This window comes from Schistocerca nitens, chromosome 10 (genome assembly GCF_023898315.1).
Source record: "Schistocerca nitens isolate TAMUIC-IGC-003100 chromosome 10, iqSchNite1.1, whole genome shotgun sequence".
Taxonomy (NCBI): Eukaryota; Metazoa; Arthropoda; class Insecta; order Orthoptera; family Acrididae; genus Schistocerca; species Schistocerca nitens.
Window position 1 is genome coordinate 52,060,085 of NC_064623.1, and position 16,110 is coordinate 52,076,194.

The following is a 16,110-nucleotide window of genomic DNA, read 5'->3' on the forward strand; positions in this document are numbered from 1 at the left end:
TCATCCTCTGCAAACTCCTCCTCCAGCTTCCTCTTGTTCCTCCTCCTGTTTACTCTTGCTTGTATTTCTAGACTCTTTACAGCCCTGTCTGCAGCCCGAAGGCGTTCCTTGTCTAAAGCAAGCATCGCTCGTACCATGTTAGAACCTATCTTCATTCCCATATTTCTAAATACCTTGGCTTTCCAACATTTCTCCTTTTCTTAAAAGCCTTCAGAGGATTTCTAATAACTTTACTTTTACTCATTATTATACTTCAACAAAACAGAGACTCAAGAAACAGAATTAATTACGAATATTTTCGAGATAACGACAGAGTAAATAAACATGAAACAATCGACAATCACACCAGCGATATATATTGAACCATCACAGGTTAGCCACAACACATACTTTATCTCACATCACTAAAATGTACCTGATGAACACGGACGTTAATAATAACACCATTTGACAGCAGTTTAACAGCGCCACAGTGGGTCACACCCATGTAGAACACATTTCAAAAAAAAATTTAAAAATAGTTGTAGTCTTCGGAATTGAATAAATTATATATCTATTAAAAGGTAATAGTCTGCAGATGCAGAAAACGCAAAAAAGTAAAAATTGAACTTTTCATGATTTTGAGCCTTTCCGGAGCCCCTTAAAGGTCTCACAATTGTCTGATTTTAATGTATTATGTACCAAAATGTTCAGGAAAATCCGAAGTACATTATGGAGTAGAAAACAGAAAATGTCAAATTTCAACGAATTTCATGTACAATGGCCCCTTAAGAGATAGGTTCTCTGTCCCAGATAATTATCTCTCCCTCTCCCAGGCGCCTGTCTACCTTCAAACTTGCCACAGTCAGCATCATACAGGTGACGCAAGCGGACCGGTACGTTGCTGGTTACATGGTAGTTTCCTGCAGCTCTACACTTGTGACTACTTACTCAACTCTCGTGACAAATGCCGTGGTCGCCACCCCCCCCCCCCCCCGCTTCTCCCCCCAAAAAATCAAAATCATTGTCCAATTTATAGGAACCAGCTTATATTCGCAGGTGTCTGATTTGCTTGCGACACGATCCGTACCTTTTAAGGGGTATCTTATCGCGCCCTTGTTTGTGATAGGCGCGCGCCTGCGGGGACTATGGCGATAATGGCTGATTTCCGCGGCGCCTGCTTGTAGCTAATCTGTCGGCCGGACTGCGTCAAGCGCTGCGATGCAGAGGCGAAGTGGTGACGTCACCGGTAATGCGAGCCGTCGTGGAACACGGAGAAGCCTGCCCCGGGTTTCTCCTAGGCAGCGGACACCGCCTGTGGCTACTGTCTCAGCAGCAGCGGAACGGATGTGCGTGAATCAGCTGTTGATCGCTTCAAATGGCTCTGAGCACTATGGGACTTAACATCTGAGGTCATCGGTCCCCTAGAACTTAGAACTACTTAAACCTAACTAACCTAAGGACATCACACACATCCATGCCCGAGGCAGGATTCGAACCTGCGACCGTAGCGGTCACGCGGTTCCAGACTGAAGCGCCTAGAACCGCACGGCCACACAGGCCGGCTGATCGCTTCAGGTGGGTAGCCCGTACACTATACAGGGTGTTACAAAAAGGTACGGCCAAACTTTCAGGAAACATCCCACACACACACACACACACACACACACACACACACACACACAAAGAAAGAAAAGATGTTATGTGGACACGTGTCCGGAAACGCTTAATTTCCATGTTAGAGCTCATTTTAGTTTCGTCACTATGTACTGTACTTCCTCGATTCACCGCCAGTTGGCCCAATTGAAGGAAGGTAATGTTGACTTCGGTGCTTGTGTTGACATGCGACTCATTGCTCTGTGAACGTTTGGGCAGGCATTGTTGATGTCTTGATTGGGCCCCATGTTCTTCCACCTACGCTCAATGGAGCACGTTATCATGATTTCATACGGGATACTCTACCTGTGCTGCTAGAACATGTGCCTTTACCAGTACGACACAACATGTGGTTCATGCACGATGGAGCTCCTGCACATTTCAGTCGAAGTGTTCGTACGCTTCTCAACAACAGATTCGGTGACCGATGGATTGGTAGAGGCGGACCAATTCCATGGCCTCCACGCTCTCCTGACCTCAACCCTCTTGACTTTCATTTATGGGGGCATTTGAAAGCTCTTGTCTACGCAATCCCGGTACCAAATGTAGAGACTCGTATTGTGGACGGCTGTGACAATTCGCCATTCTCCAGGGCTGTATCAGCACATCAGGGATTCCATGCGACGGAGGGTGGATGCATGTATCCTCGCTAACGGACGACATTTTGAACATTTCCTGTAACAACGCTGGCACGGTCTGTTGCTGTGTGTTTCCATTCCATGATTAATGTGATTTGAAGAGAAGTAACAAAATGAGCACCAACATGGAAAGTAAGCGTTTCCGGACACATGTCCACGCAACATATTTTCTTTCTTTGTGTGTGAGGAATGTTTCCTGAAAGTTTGGCCGTACCTTTTTGTAACACCCTGTATACACCACAGAGTACGCGAAAGAACTTGCCCCCCCCCCCCCCCTTCTAACAGCCGTGTACCGCAAGTCGCTAGAGGAACGGAAGGTTCCAAATGATTGGAAAAGAACACAGGTAGTTCCAGTTTTCAAGAAGGGTCGTCGAGCAAATGCGCAAAACCATAGGCTTATATATCTCTGAATCGATCTGTTGTAGAATTTTAGAACATGTTTTTTGCTCGTGTATCATGTCATTTCTGGAAACCCAGAATCTACTATGTAGGAATCAACATGGATTCCGGAAACAGCGATCGTGTGAGACCCAACTCGCTTTATTTGTTCATGAGACTCAGAAAATATTAGGTACAGGCTCCCAGGTAGATGCCATTTTCCTTGACTTCCGGAAGGCGTTCGATACAGTTCCGCACTGTCGCCGTAAGAGCCTACGGAATATCAGACCAGCTGTGTGGCTGGATTGAAGAGTTTTTAGCAAACAGAACACAGCATGTTGTTCTCAATGGAGAGACGTCTACAGACGTTAAAGTAACCTCTGGCGTGCCACAGGGGAGTGTTACGGGACCATTGCTTTTCACAATATATATAAATGACCTAGTAGATAGTGTCGGAAGTTCCGTGCGGCTTTTCCCGGATGATGCTGTAGTATATAGGGAAGTTGCAGCATTAGAAAATTGCAGCGAAATGCAGGACGATCTGCAGCGGATAGGCACTTGGTGCAGGGAGTGGCAACTGACCCTTAACATAGACAAATGTAACTTAGTGCGAATACATAGAAAGAAGGATCCTTTATTGTATGATTATATTATAGCTGAACGAACACTGGTAGCAGTTACTTCTGTAAAATATCTGGGAGTATGCGTACGGAATGATTTGAAGTGGAATGATCATATAATATTGATTGTTGGTAAGGCGGGTACCAGGTTGAGATTCATTGGGAGAGTCCTTAGAAAATTTAGTCCATCAACAAAGGAGGTGGCTTACAAAACACTCGTTCGACCTATACATGAGTATTGCTCATCAGTGTGGGATGCGTACCAGGTCGGGTTGATAGAGGGGATAGAGAAGATCCAGAGAAGAGCGGCGCGTTTCGTCACAGGGTTATTTGGTAAGCGTGATAGCGTTACGGAGATGCTTAGCAAACTCAAGTGGCAGACTCTGCAAGAGAGGGCTCTGCATCGCGGTGTAGCTTACTGTCCAGGTTTCCAGAGAGTGTGTTTCTGGATGAGGTATCGCATATATTACTTCCCCCTACTTATACCTCCCGAGGAGATAACGAATGTAAAATTAGAGAGATTCGAGCGCGCACGGAGGCTTTCCGGCAGTCGTTCTTCCCGCGAACCATACGCGACTGGAACAGTAAAGGGAGGTAATGACAGTGGCTTGTAAAGTGCCCTCCGCCACACACCGTTGGGTGGCTTGCGGAGTAGATGTAGATGTAGATCCGGTGTTGAATGAATAGAGACGGTGGCTTGCAGCTCAGCGCTGTGTGGGATCCAGCGGTCGCGCGGTTGAAGAGGGCACGTCGAACGCAGACTCAAAACATGCCCTAATATGGCATTGTCACGGGCACCAGTGACGTCACAGCCGGCAGCTAGCGTATATGATGGCACACCAACAGCCCACTGACAGTCATAACACTTTACAATGGCAAAGGAGTGCTTGGCCGAAAGCCCGTGTATTTTTAAGCAATCGGCGCGGTTGGAAACCCGAGAACATGTTATTCAATGTTATCGCTGCGAGACTCTGCATTCATACGGGTGGAACTAAGTTTGAAAACAAGCGGGAAGGATGTATCTACCAGACTGTAAAACTTTCACACATGCAGAATGAAAACTGTATTTTTACAAAAATAGTGTGCATTTCTTTTGGAGTGACCCTCGTGCATCGTTGGTTACTTATTCCAGAGAGATGCATCCGTAGTACGGAACGTCCAATTCTCGCAGCCAGTTTATACTACTCTCGGCATTAATAATTCGCCGCACATGAGTAGGTCTATCACTGTATATGATCGTTTACTGCAGCCAGCTTCCATCGTTGAAGACCACGACGTATCATGCCATTATCCAAGTGATACGGCGCCATACAAGCCATGCGCGTCGATGCTGTGGTGTGAGGGAAAGATGGGCAAGAGTTGTGCGTGCCCGTACTCCCACTGCTAATGTTGTCGTTGTTGTCTTCAGTCTTGACTGGTTTGATGCAGCTCTCCATGCTACTCTATTCTGTGCAAGCCTCTTCATCTCCCAGTACCTACTGCAACCTACATCCTTCTGAATCTACTTGTGTATTCATCTCTTGCTCTCTCTCTACGATTTTTACCCTCCACGCTGCCCTCTAATACTAAATTGGTGATCCCTTGATGCCTCAGAACATGTCCTACCAACCGATCCCTTCTTGTCAAGTTGTGCCACAAACTCCTCTTCTCCCCAATTCTATTCAATAGTTATGTGATCTAATCTTCAGCATTCTTCTGTAACACCACATTTCGAAAGTTTCTATTCTCTTCTTGTCCAAACTATTTACCGTCCATGTTTTACTTCCATACATGGCTTCACTCCATACAAATACTTTCAGAAACGACTTCCTGATACTTAAATCTATACTCGATGTTAACAAATTTATCTTCTTCAGAAACACTTTCCTTGACATTGCCAGTCTACGTTTTATATCCTGTCTACTTCGACCATCATAAGTTACTTTGCTCCCCAGATAGCAAAACTCCTTTACTACTTTAAGTGTTTCATTTCCTAATGTGATTCCCTCAGCATCACCCGACTTAATTCGACTACATTCCATTATCCTCGTTTTCCTTTTGTTGATGTTCAACTTATATCCTCCTTTCAAGACACTGTCCATTCCGTTCAACTGCTCTTCCAAGTCCTTTGCTGTCTCTGACAGAATTACAATGTCATCGGCGAACCTCAACGTTTTTGTTTCTTCTCCATGGATTTTAATACCTACCCCGAAATTTTCTTTTGTTTCCTTTACTGCTTGCTCAGTATACAGTTTGAATAACATCGGGGATAGTCTACGACTCTGTCTCACTCCCTTCCCAACCACAGCTTCTCTTTCATATCCCTCGACTCCTATAACTGCCATCTGGTTTCTTTAGAAATTGTAAATAGACTTTCGCTCCCTCTATTTTACCCCTGCCACCTTCAGAATTTGAAAGAGAGTATTCCGGTCAACATTGTCAAAAGCTTTCTCTAAGTCTACAAATGCTAGAAACATAGGTTTGCCTTTCCTTTCCCACTGCTAATAACCGGTTCTGAATCGTTTCCGTTGACACGTCTGACTGCCAAGCCTTCATATCTGCGCTGTGGTAGCTGTATGATCTGCCACTGGTGCCTTTACAATGCGACGATCCTGACGGGCGTCTGAGCTGAGCTGCGTCGACGTCCAAAACGTCGTTTATGGTTATACGAGAATGTTCATGTGACCACTGATAACAGCGTCGTCGCACAACTGACGAACGAAGTCCAACTGGCGTGGCAATTCTCCGGAAGGAACACCCCACCACTCAGAAGGCCGTAATTTGACTCGCCCAGTTGGATGTAGGAAGCGAAGGTGGGTCTCCGTGGCATGGTTGCCTGCATGCTTCACACGTTTGCACCACACACAGCTCTCTGGCTGTGAGCACTCGCTGTTAAAGGGTAGACACAGATGGCGCTGCGGTAGCTAAGCCACTACACTATCTGTCGGCGGACGACATTGAAGCTATTAATCTACTGGCCATTAAAATTGCTACACAATCAAGATGACGTGCTACAGACACGAAGAAGATGCTGTGATATGCAAATGATTAGCTTTTGAGAGCATTCACACAAGGTTGGCGACCCCTGCATCGTGCTGATGTCAGGAAAGTTTCCAGCCGATTTTTCATACACAGGCAGCAGTTGACCGGCGTTGCCTGGTGAAATGTTGTTGTGATGCCTCGTGTAAGGAGGAGAAATGCGTGCCATCACGTTTCCGACTTCGATAAAGGTCGGATTGTAGCCTATCGCGATTGCGGTTTATCGTATCGCGACATTGCTGCTCGCGTTGGTCGAGATCCAATGACTGTTAAAACAATATGGAATCGGTGGGTTCAGGAGGGTAATGCGGAACGCCGTGCTGGATCCCAACGGCCTCGTATCATTAGCAGTCGAGATGACTGGCATCTTATCCGCATGGCTGCAACGGATCGTGCAGCCACGTCTCGATCCCTGAGTCAACAGATGGGGACGTTTGCAAGACGACAACCATTTGCACGATCAGTTCGACGACGTTTGCAGCAGCATGGACTGTCAGCTCGGAGACCGTGGCTACGGTTACCCTTGACGCTGCATCACAGACAAGAGAGCCTGCGATGATGTGTACTCAACGACGAACCTGGGTGCACGAATGACAAAACGTCTTTTTTTTTTTTTTTTTTGATGAATCCATGTTCTGTTTACAGCAGTTGGTCGCATCCATGTTTGGCGATATCGCGGTGAACGCACATTGGAAGCGTGTATTTGTCATCGCCGTACTGGCATATCACCCGGCGTGATGGTATGGGGTGTCATTGTTCACACATTTCGGTCACCTCTTGTTCGCATTGACGGCAATTTGAACAGTGGACGTTACATTTCAGATGTGTTACGACCCGTCGCTCTACCCCTTATTCGATCCCTGCGAAACCCTACATTTCAGCAGGATAATGCACGACCTCATGTTGCAGGTCCTGTACGGGCCTTTCTGGATACATGAAATGTTCGACTGCTGCCCTGGCCAGCATATTCTCCAGATCCCTCACCAATTGAAAACGTCTGGTCAATGGTGGCCGAGGAACTGGCACGTCACAATACGCCACTCACTACTTTTGATGAACTGTGGTATCGTGTTGAACCTGCATGGGCAGCTGTACCTGTACACGCCATACAAGCTCTTACTCAATGCCCAGGAGTATCAAGGCCGTTATTACGGCCAGAGGTGGTTGTTCGGGGTAGTGATTTCTCTGGATCTATGCACCAAAATTGCGTGAAAATGTAATCACATGTCAGTTCTAATATAATATATTTGTCCAATGAATGCCCGTTTTTTGTCTGCATTTCTTCTGGGCGTAGCAATTTTAATGGCCAGTAGTGTATCAGTACATCTTCTATCACCCAGCTCGCATATGCCGCCATCCGATCAAAATCGACGTCTCTCTAGATGCGCTAATGTTTTTTCCGGCAGTGTATGTTTTTTAGTTTCGAATAATTCATACATAGACTCAGGAAAAAGTTTAAAAAGTTTTGACATTTTGTTTAAACTTTGTTGTAAGTCACCAAATGCTCTCATTATCAAATACTGGATGACTACATTCTGCGTAATTTGCGTACCGTTTTAAGCGAAACCTAGTTTTCACGATCTCAGTGTTTATGACTGAACTGTGTGTCCTAAAATTGTGCGTTTTGGCAGGTGCGTTCGGTGGTATATGTGCATAGTGCCCGCAAAATGTGTTACGAATTGTGTGTTTTGTAAAGAAGTAACACATTAAAACGCCGTGTCTGTGCTGAAGTTTTGCCTTACGAACAGCTTCTTTCCTTCATTATTTTTCATGTGCGCATGTGTATGCGTATGCGTGTCGGTGTGGGTATGGGTATGGAGAGTAGGGAATCAGAGAGAAAATTTTTCGAAAATATTTGACATTACATGTTAATTTCGTCGCTAAGTGCTGTCATTCTCATATACAGAATGAATTAAATCTATGTAGAATGAAATTTTCGCTCTGCAGCGGAGTTTGCACTGAGATGCAACTTCCCGAAGCTCGAATTCAGGATCTTTGCCTTTTGAGTCTCGGTCCGGCATGCAGTTGTAACCTGTCAGGAAGTTTCACATCTGCGCTCATTCCTCGACAGAGCGAAAATTTCATTCTGCGAACATTCCCCACGCTGTGGCCAACTCATACCTTCGCAATATCCTTTCTTGCAAGAGTGCTAGCCTTGCAAGTTTCGCAGTAGTGCTTCTGTGAAGTTTGGAAGGAAAGAGACGAGGTACTGGCGGAAGTAAAGCTGTGAGCATGGGTCCCGAGTTGTGCTTGGGTAGCTCAGTCAGTAGAACACTTGCTCGTGAAAAGTAAAGGTCCAGAGTTCGAGTCTCGGTCTGGCATACAATTTTAATGTGCCAGAAAATTTAAGAATCTGGGTAATTTGCACGCTGTGAGTTAGTCCCTTAACACATACACGTAGACTATAATCTTAATACTTGGCTTATTGTCTTAATCCCCTGATGTAAGCTCAATACCTCCTAATGACCAGAGTTTTTAAATAGGATCAATAATTACATGCAGAACCGAATATGAAATTTTTGTAGCACCTGTAAGCCGATATGAAAGACTATTCAGCAGCCTCTACTAATGGGTTTTATGCAACCTGCAACACCTTCAAAAACGTGCCAGATTTTCATATTTTCTTACTTTCTACACATAAACTATTAGCACTCCGTCTTCAGGCCACAAGCGGCCATCGGGACCATCCGACCGCCGTGTCATCCTCAGGTGAGGCTGCGAATATGAGGGGCGTGTGATCAGCACACCGCTCTCCCGGTCGTTATGGTGGTATTCTTGACCGAAGCCGCTACTATTCGGTCGAGTAGCTCCTCAATTGGCATCACGAGGCTGAGTGCACCCCGAAAAATGGCAACAGCGCATGGTGGCCTGTATGGTTACCCCTCCTAGTGTCGGCCACGCCCGGCAGCGCTTAACTTCGGTGATCTCACGGGAACCGGTGTATCCACTGCGGCAAGGCCGTTGCCACACACAAACTATTAGTCCTATATAAAAAGTGAACACCATTTTGTAGGAAATTTAATAATTCGAAAACTATGGCCTCCCGCGAAAGTGCATCCCATTACAAAATTTAACTACTTTAAATTTCCTTCAAAAAGGCCTTATTCATTTTTTTTTCCTGTAGGACTAATAGTATGTGCGCAGCAAACGAGATACTTGCATGCGGTATTTGAAGACGTTGCTGGTTGCATAAAACCAATCGCTAGGGGCAGCGTAATCACCCTGTATAGTGAACCTGCGACTGAAATTGTGCTCCATTTTAGCGGTTTAATAATAGACCCCACTGATGACCTTTGATGCACATAAACGTCAGTAACGCATATGAGAGTTTGATATAGCAAGTGAGAAAGTGGGCCTGAGAATCAGTAAGGCTAAAATAATGAACAGTCAGCACATCCAGAAGAAACTACGCATCGAGTTCTATTTATCGTCTCGAAAAAAATAAATGTTATGAGTATAATTTTTTGTGAGTACATGCCTGTAGTCCTGGTGTACATGGAAATGCCCGTGTTGCAGTGCCACAGCACGGATCTAGAGGAGCCAAAACAAAATTTTTACCCCACTTGTATAAAGTGGACCATCGTGCCGTAATTAGTTTTCGGCAGCAAAGGAAATGATACGGCTGCGTCAGGCGAATGCATGTGAATAAAAATATGGCTTTTCAGTCTTTGATCGCTATTTTTTTATTTTCAATAACCGGTTTCAGGCTAGCTGCCCATCCTCAGATCATATATTGCAGTTACAGAGTAACCTGTCAGTACAGAACTATTGGTTCGCTGAGTTATGACAGCGAACCAATAGTTCTGTACTGACAGGTTACTCTGTAACTGCAATATATGATCTGAGGATGGGCAGCTAGCCTGAAACCGGTTACTAAAAATAAAAAATAGCGATCAAAGACTGAAATTCCATAATTTTATTCAAAGAACGATCGCGGCAGTCTAAATAAATCATGTCTAGTTTTGATGAATGCATATGACTTCTTTCAGGCGTCTGGTTGGATTGATACTGCTGCAACACTTCCGATGTTATCGAAATCGAATTATCGCGCTGTAGTTAAAGGTGAGCCATTTAATTTTGGCCTTAATGCTACGATGCTGTGGTGCGGACGTTTTAACGCAGTGGTCATTAAACTTTTTGTGTAAACGCCAACGCTTGACATTCTCGGGTGGCATCTCGGGCTGCATAAATACCGATCTTATTACTGACGGTGAAAAAAAAAAGAAAAGAAAATTAACACTTTGAACGACTAGAGATACGACATTCATATTCACAGGACATGTACATAAGTATGTTTTCAGAAATTATTAGCATTTCAGTCAGCTCTGTTCTGCATGTGTCCTGTTGCCTTGTAGGCACCGCACCTGCGATCGCCTTGATAACTTGGTCCATGCGTGATGGCATCGACGCTTACAGGGCGTGAATGGTATCCTATGGTATAGTAATCCATGCTACTTTCACCTAGTTCCAAAGTTAATCCATGGTGTTTTTTTTTTTCCAATAGTGTTTCGTACAAGGTTCACACAATTCTTATGTTACCAATTGCCATATTATCAGTATCATAGAACAGTCTGCTCTAGTGATGCCTAGAAGGCCAACGTCAAATCTTGGGTATTGTCAAGTTTAGGGTGGTTTGAAAGTCCGAGCAACAAAGATCCAGGGGTAAACTCAGGCAATTCCTGGACGAGGTGCCTTAGTCAACCCGGAACACCTTTTGATAACCATGAACCATTGCAACTTTCAAAAATCGTGCAAAGGTAATGGTATATTTCTGGTCAGATTCCGCCAGGCGATGCTGGCTCCACAGATAGTCCATGAAAGAGAGCATCGGTGAGGGAAAGGTCATAGATCGTGAAAATGGTGTGGCCCAAGAGCCACACCATTGCGTTACGTCGTGTTCGGGGGTTGGACTGAATATCAGGGGTAAGGAACCAGTCGATTTGCACATTGTCTGGTGTCGTCCCACCGATCAGCGCTAATAGCACACGTGCAAGGTTCCACACTTCTGTGACGTGAGGGCATAAGAGACGGTGCTCTCTGGTGTCTACGTCACCACATCGGCCGCAAGCAGCCGATGGCCGTAGGCGGATGGCCGCCAGACGATGATTTGTGGGTATTAAATTGTTTACGACACGATACCATAGCGCTGAGACGTCGATGGGAAGGGCTGGGTTATTGATATTGGCCCAAACTTGATGCAAGATGACCGACGGTCGTCTGTCTTCAAATTTATGTGGTGTGGGCTGGCCTCGAAGTGCTTGGTAAAGGCGCTTCGATGAGCGTGCCTTGTCAGTGGCCACTGCTAGGACGTAACTTTGATTGAGGTAATAGTCCTTGACTGTCGTCATCCGGAACGGAATATGTGGCAAACATACTGGTGCACGCGCCGATTGTGGGCGATAACGGTCGAAAAGAACCGCTGTTGTCCCACCTGGGTCAGTTTCACGCAAAGTGGCAATACGGTGAATCAAAAGGGCCGCACATTTGCGGGTAATGTCGATGAGTCCAAGGCCACCATCGACTTTTGGCAGTGTACAAGTCTGCGCATCAACTTTGAACAGTGTATGCCGCCACAAGAGCCAGTATACTGCTCGTGAGATGGCTCTGCCGATTTGTTTCGGTAGCGTAAGGATTTGTGCTACATACCATGCCCGTGATAGGATGTATTAATCAGTTGGATTCGTTGATGGAGGTCGAGCCGTCGATCAGCGTGGCTCATGCAAAGTCCTCTGATGCGCGTGAGAAGCCGCCTCCACGTGAGCGTTAACATACGCTGCGGGCAGGCAGTTACCTCAAGGCCCAAGATACGTTGTTCCCCCACAACTCGGTACCATGGGCGTTCGATGGTCAATGATCGTGGTCCTAGCGGGATCAGCACCGTTTTGTTGGAATTTAACATGGTTCCGGATGGCATGATATTGGGTCACAGCAGTGTATCTGTCGTTTGGCGACCAGTCTGGTGATTCGGCGGCTCAGGGCAAAAGGCTGACATCCTGTGACACCAAGAAGGCACGTGTTCATTCAGCAGCTTGTTGTCGTGCATTTTATTGCTCAAAAATGGCGTCTGGGGTGTTGTGCAGAAAGAGTACGGATCGCAGGATGTCATTCACGTAGGTCGCACTGGTGTCCCCTACACGCACCAACTGTGATTCGTGGTTGAATCCAATAGCACGTAACTCCGTAAGGCTTTGAGTTGGCGCCGTATTTCTGGTGCGAATGCAGTCACTGTGCAGCTGCCCCCGCTTTCTGAGGCAAAACAAAAGCGGCTATTGTTTTCAAACAAATAGAACGTGCATTCGTCAGATAACACTAAACACTATCTGATACCATTCCTGTCCACCGTGACGTCGTTCTATACACCATTGCCGTCTAGCCTGTTTCTGCACATTCGTCAAAGGTAGACGGAGAAGTGGACGACGCGCACGTAACCCGTGCCGAAATAAACTGCGACCTATTGTCACTACTGATAATATTCGATGTATTCCACTGTCGCGTCAGAGCCGAGGACGATGCAGACCTGTCCTGCAATGCCATTCGGATTAGGTGTAGATCTTCTCAGGGGGGTGGTTTGGGTAGTGCGACCTGACCCGTCTCGTCGAGGTTCCACGGCTTGCCGTGAACCACTCCGCACCCATCCGTTGCCCACGAACAATATGAAACTGGAATAGAAGGAGAACTAATAGAGGTACGGAAAGTACCCTCCGCCACACACCGTCAGGTGGGTTGCGCAGTATGGATGTAGATGTAGACGAGCGAACCGTACCGTCAAATCAGTGAGACAAAGAGGGTGCATTGTTTGCATGAGAGATTGTCTCACTGATTTGACGGTACGGTTCGCTCGTCTACATCTACATCCATACTGCGCAACCCACCTGACGGTGTGTGGCGGAGGGTACTTTCAGTACCTCTATTAGTTCTCCCTTCTATTCCAGTTTCGTATTGTTCGTGGAAAGAAAGATTGTCGGTACGCCTCCGTGTGGGCTCTAATCTCTCTGATTTTATCCTCATGGTCTCTTCGCGAGATATACGTAGGAGGGAGCAATATACTGCTTGACTCCTCGGTGAAGGTATGTTCGTTCTCGAAACTTCAACAAAAGCCCGTACCGAGCTACTGAGCGTCTCTCCTGCAGAGTTTTCCACTGGAGTTCAGCATCTCCGTAACGCTTTCGCGATTACTAACTGATCCTGTAACGAAGCGCGCTGCTCTCCGTGGATCTTCTCTACCTCTATCAACCCTGTCTGGTACGGATCCCACACCAGTGAGCAGTATTCAAGCAGTGGGCGAGCAAGTGTACTGTAACCTATTTCCTTGGGATGATTCGAATGAATCTGTCTGGCATTTGCTTTAGTGACGATTAATTTTATATGGTCATTCCATTTTAAATCACTCCGAATGCGTACTCCCAGATAATTTATGGAATTAACTGCTTCCAGTTGTTGACCTGCTAAATTGTAGGTAAATGATATGGGATCTTTCTTTCTATGTATTCGCAGCACATTTCACTTATGTACATTGAAATTCAATTGCCATTCCCTGCACCGTGCGTCAATTCGCTGCAGATCCTCCTGCATTTCAGTACAATTTTCCATTGTTACAGCCGGCCGCGGTGGTCTAGCGGTTCTGGCGCTGCAGTTCGGAACCGCGGGACTGCTACGGTCGCAGGTTCGAATCCTGCCTCGGGCATGGGTGTGTGTGATGTCCTTAGGTTAGTTAGGTTTAAGTAGTTCTAAGTTCTAGGGGACTTATGACCTAAGATGTTGAGTCCCATAGTGCTCAGAGCCATTTGAACCATTTTTTCCATTGTTACAACCCCTCTATATACCACAGCATCATCCGCAAAAAGCCCAGTGAACTTCCGATGTCATCCACAAGGTCATTTATGTATATACGACACTCCCCTGCGGCACACCTGAAATCACTCTTACTTCGGAAGACTTCTCCCCGTTGAGAATGACATGCTGCGTTCTGTTATCTAGGAACTCTTCAATCCAATCACACAATTTGTCTGACAGTCCATATGCTCTTACTTTGTTCATTAAACGACTGTGGGGAACTGTATCAAACGCCTTGCGGAAGTCAAGAAACACGGCATCTACCCGGGAACCCGTGTCAATGGCCCTCCGAGTCTCGTGGACGAATAGCGCGAGCTGGGTTTCACACGATCGTCTTTTTCGAAAACCATGCGAGGCATCCGGCACATCTGCTCAAGTCACACTGATCCATTACATTCGGTTTATAGCGACAACGAGAGCCGTAAGCAACATTCTACTTGTAGGTGTTGTTGCGCCTCGATATCGATGTTGACCTAAACCCGCAGACCGACATCGTTCAAATGCTAATCAATTCTACAGGATATACTAATGCAAGTGTCCTGTGAATATGAACGTCCTATCTATAGTCTTTCAAGGTGTTCCGTTTTTCTTGAACGTGCGTGTAGTATGTTACGACCTCCCAATGCAGTAGTTACAGTAAGGGCGCGATGAATTAGCTACTGGTCGCAAAGTACTGATCGTTAGAAGTCTGCACCATTCGGAACACTTCGAGTTGGCTGCTGACCGTGCTACTACCCTCCAAAGCTGTGACACCGTTAAGTGACGGAAGTGTTGTCATCTTGGGTGAACTGTGATAATTGTACTTACAATTAAAAGCATTATCATTACGCAAAATGCGACGCAACCACAGATTTTCACCAAATGTTTTGAATGTTGTTTTTTCTTGTACTCATTGCGTTGTATAACAATTTTAATTTAATTTCATATTCCTTGCTAGAAAAATACCCCACATTTGAAGATGACCGTCTTCTACAGGGTGGTCCACTGATCGTGACTGGGCCAAATATCTCACGAAATAAGCGTCAAACGAAAAAACTACCAAGAAGGAAACTTGTCTAGCTTGAAGGGGGAAACCAGATGGCGCTATGGTTGGCCTGTTAGATGGCGCTGCCATAGGTCAAACGGATATCAACTGCGTTTTTTAAATAGGAACCCACATTTTTTATTACATATTCGTGTAGTACGTAAAGAAATATGAATGTTTTAGTTGGACCACTGTTTTCGCTTTGTGATAGATGGCGCTGTAATAGTCACAAACACATGGCTCACAATTTTAGACGAACAGTTGGTAACAGGTAGGTTTTTAAATTAAAATACAGAACGTAGGTACGTTTGAACATTTTATTTCGGTTGTTCCAATGTGATACATGTACCTTTGTGAACTTATCATTTCTGAGAACGCATGCTGTTACAGCGTGATTACCTGTAAATACCACATTAATGCAATGAATGCTCAAAATGATGTCCGTCAACCTCAATGCGTTTGGCAATACGTGTAACGACATTCCTCTCAAAAGCGAGTAGTTCGCCTTCCGTAATGTTCGCACATGCATTGACAATGCGCTGACGCATGTTGTCAGGCGTTGTCGGTCACGATAGCAAAAATCCTTCAACTTTCCCGACAGAAAGAAATCCGGGGACGTCAGATCCGGTGAACGTGCGGACCATCGTATGGTGCTTAGACGACCAATCCATTACATATTTAGTACTTTAGAACCCAATATTAGTTGAAACCTCTATATATGACGCCAATAGAAGGAAGAGATTAATTGAGAACGTATTGTCAGCTTTAATCTTCTTTGGTGTCCGAAAAAATGCGAGAATGATGTTCTTCTTTTGACTACTGTTTGTGCACTCTCCCAAACAAGACGCCAGAAGTAGTCATCCATCACCGGAGGGTTCTAGTGCCCTAGATAAGTGTTCCATCGTACGGGTATCTTGGTAAAAGTGTCAACCTGTTTGTCGCTTAGGCTACAAAAATTTTTCGC

At 45.6% G+C, this 16,110-nt stretch overlaps 1 protein-coding gene across 1 annotated transcript in view; it reads left to right on the top strand.

Annotated features, from left to right (window-relative positions):
- The window catches only part of LOC126210483 (mucin-12), a 388,877-nt gene that overhangs the window by 18,716 nt on the left and 354,051 nt on the right, over positions 1 to 16,110 (top strand). The gene's annotated exons all lie outside the window — the stretch shown is intronic.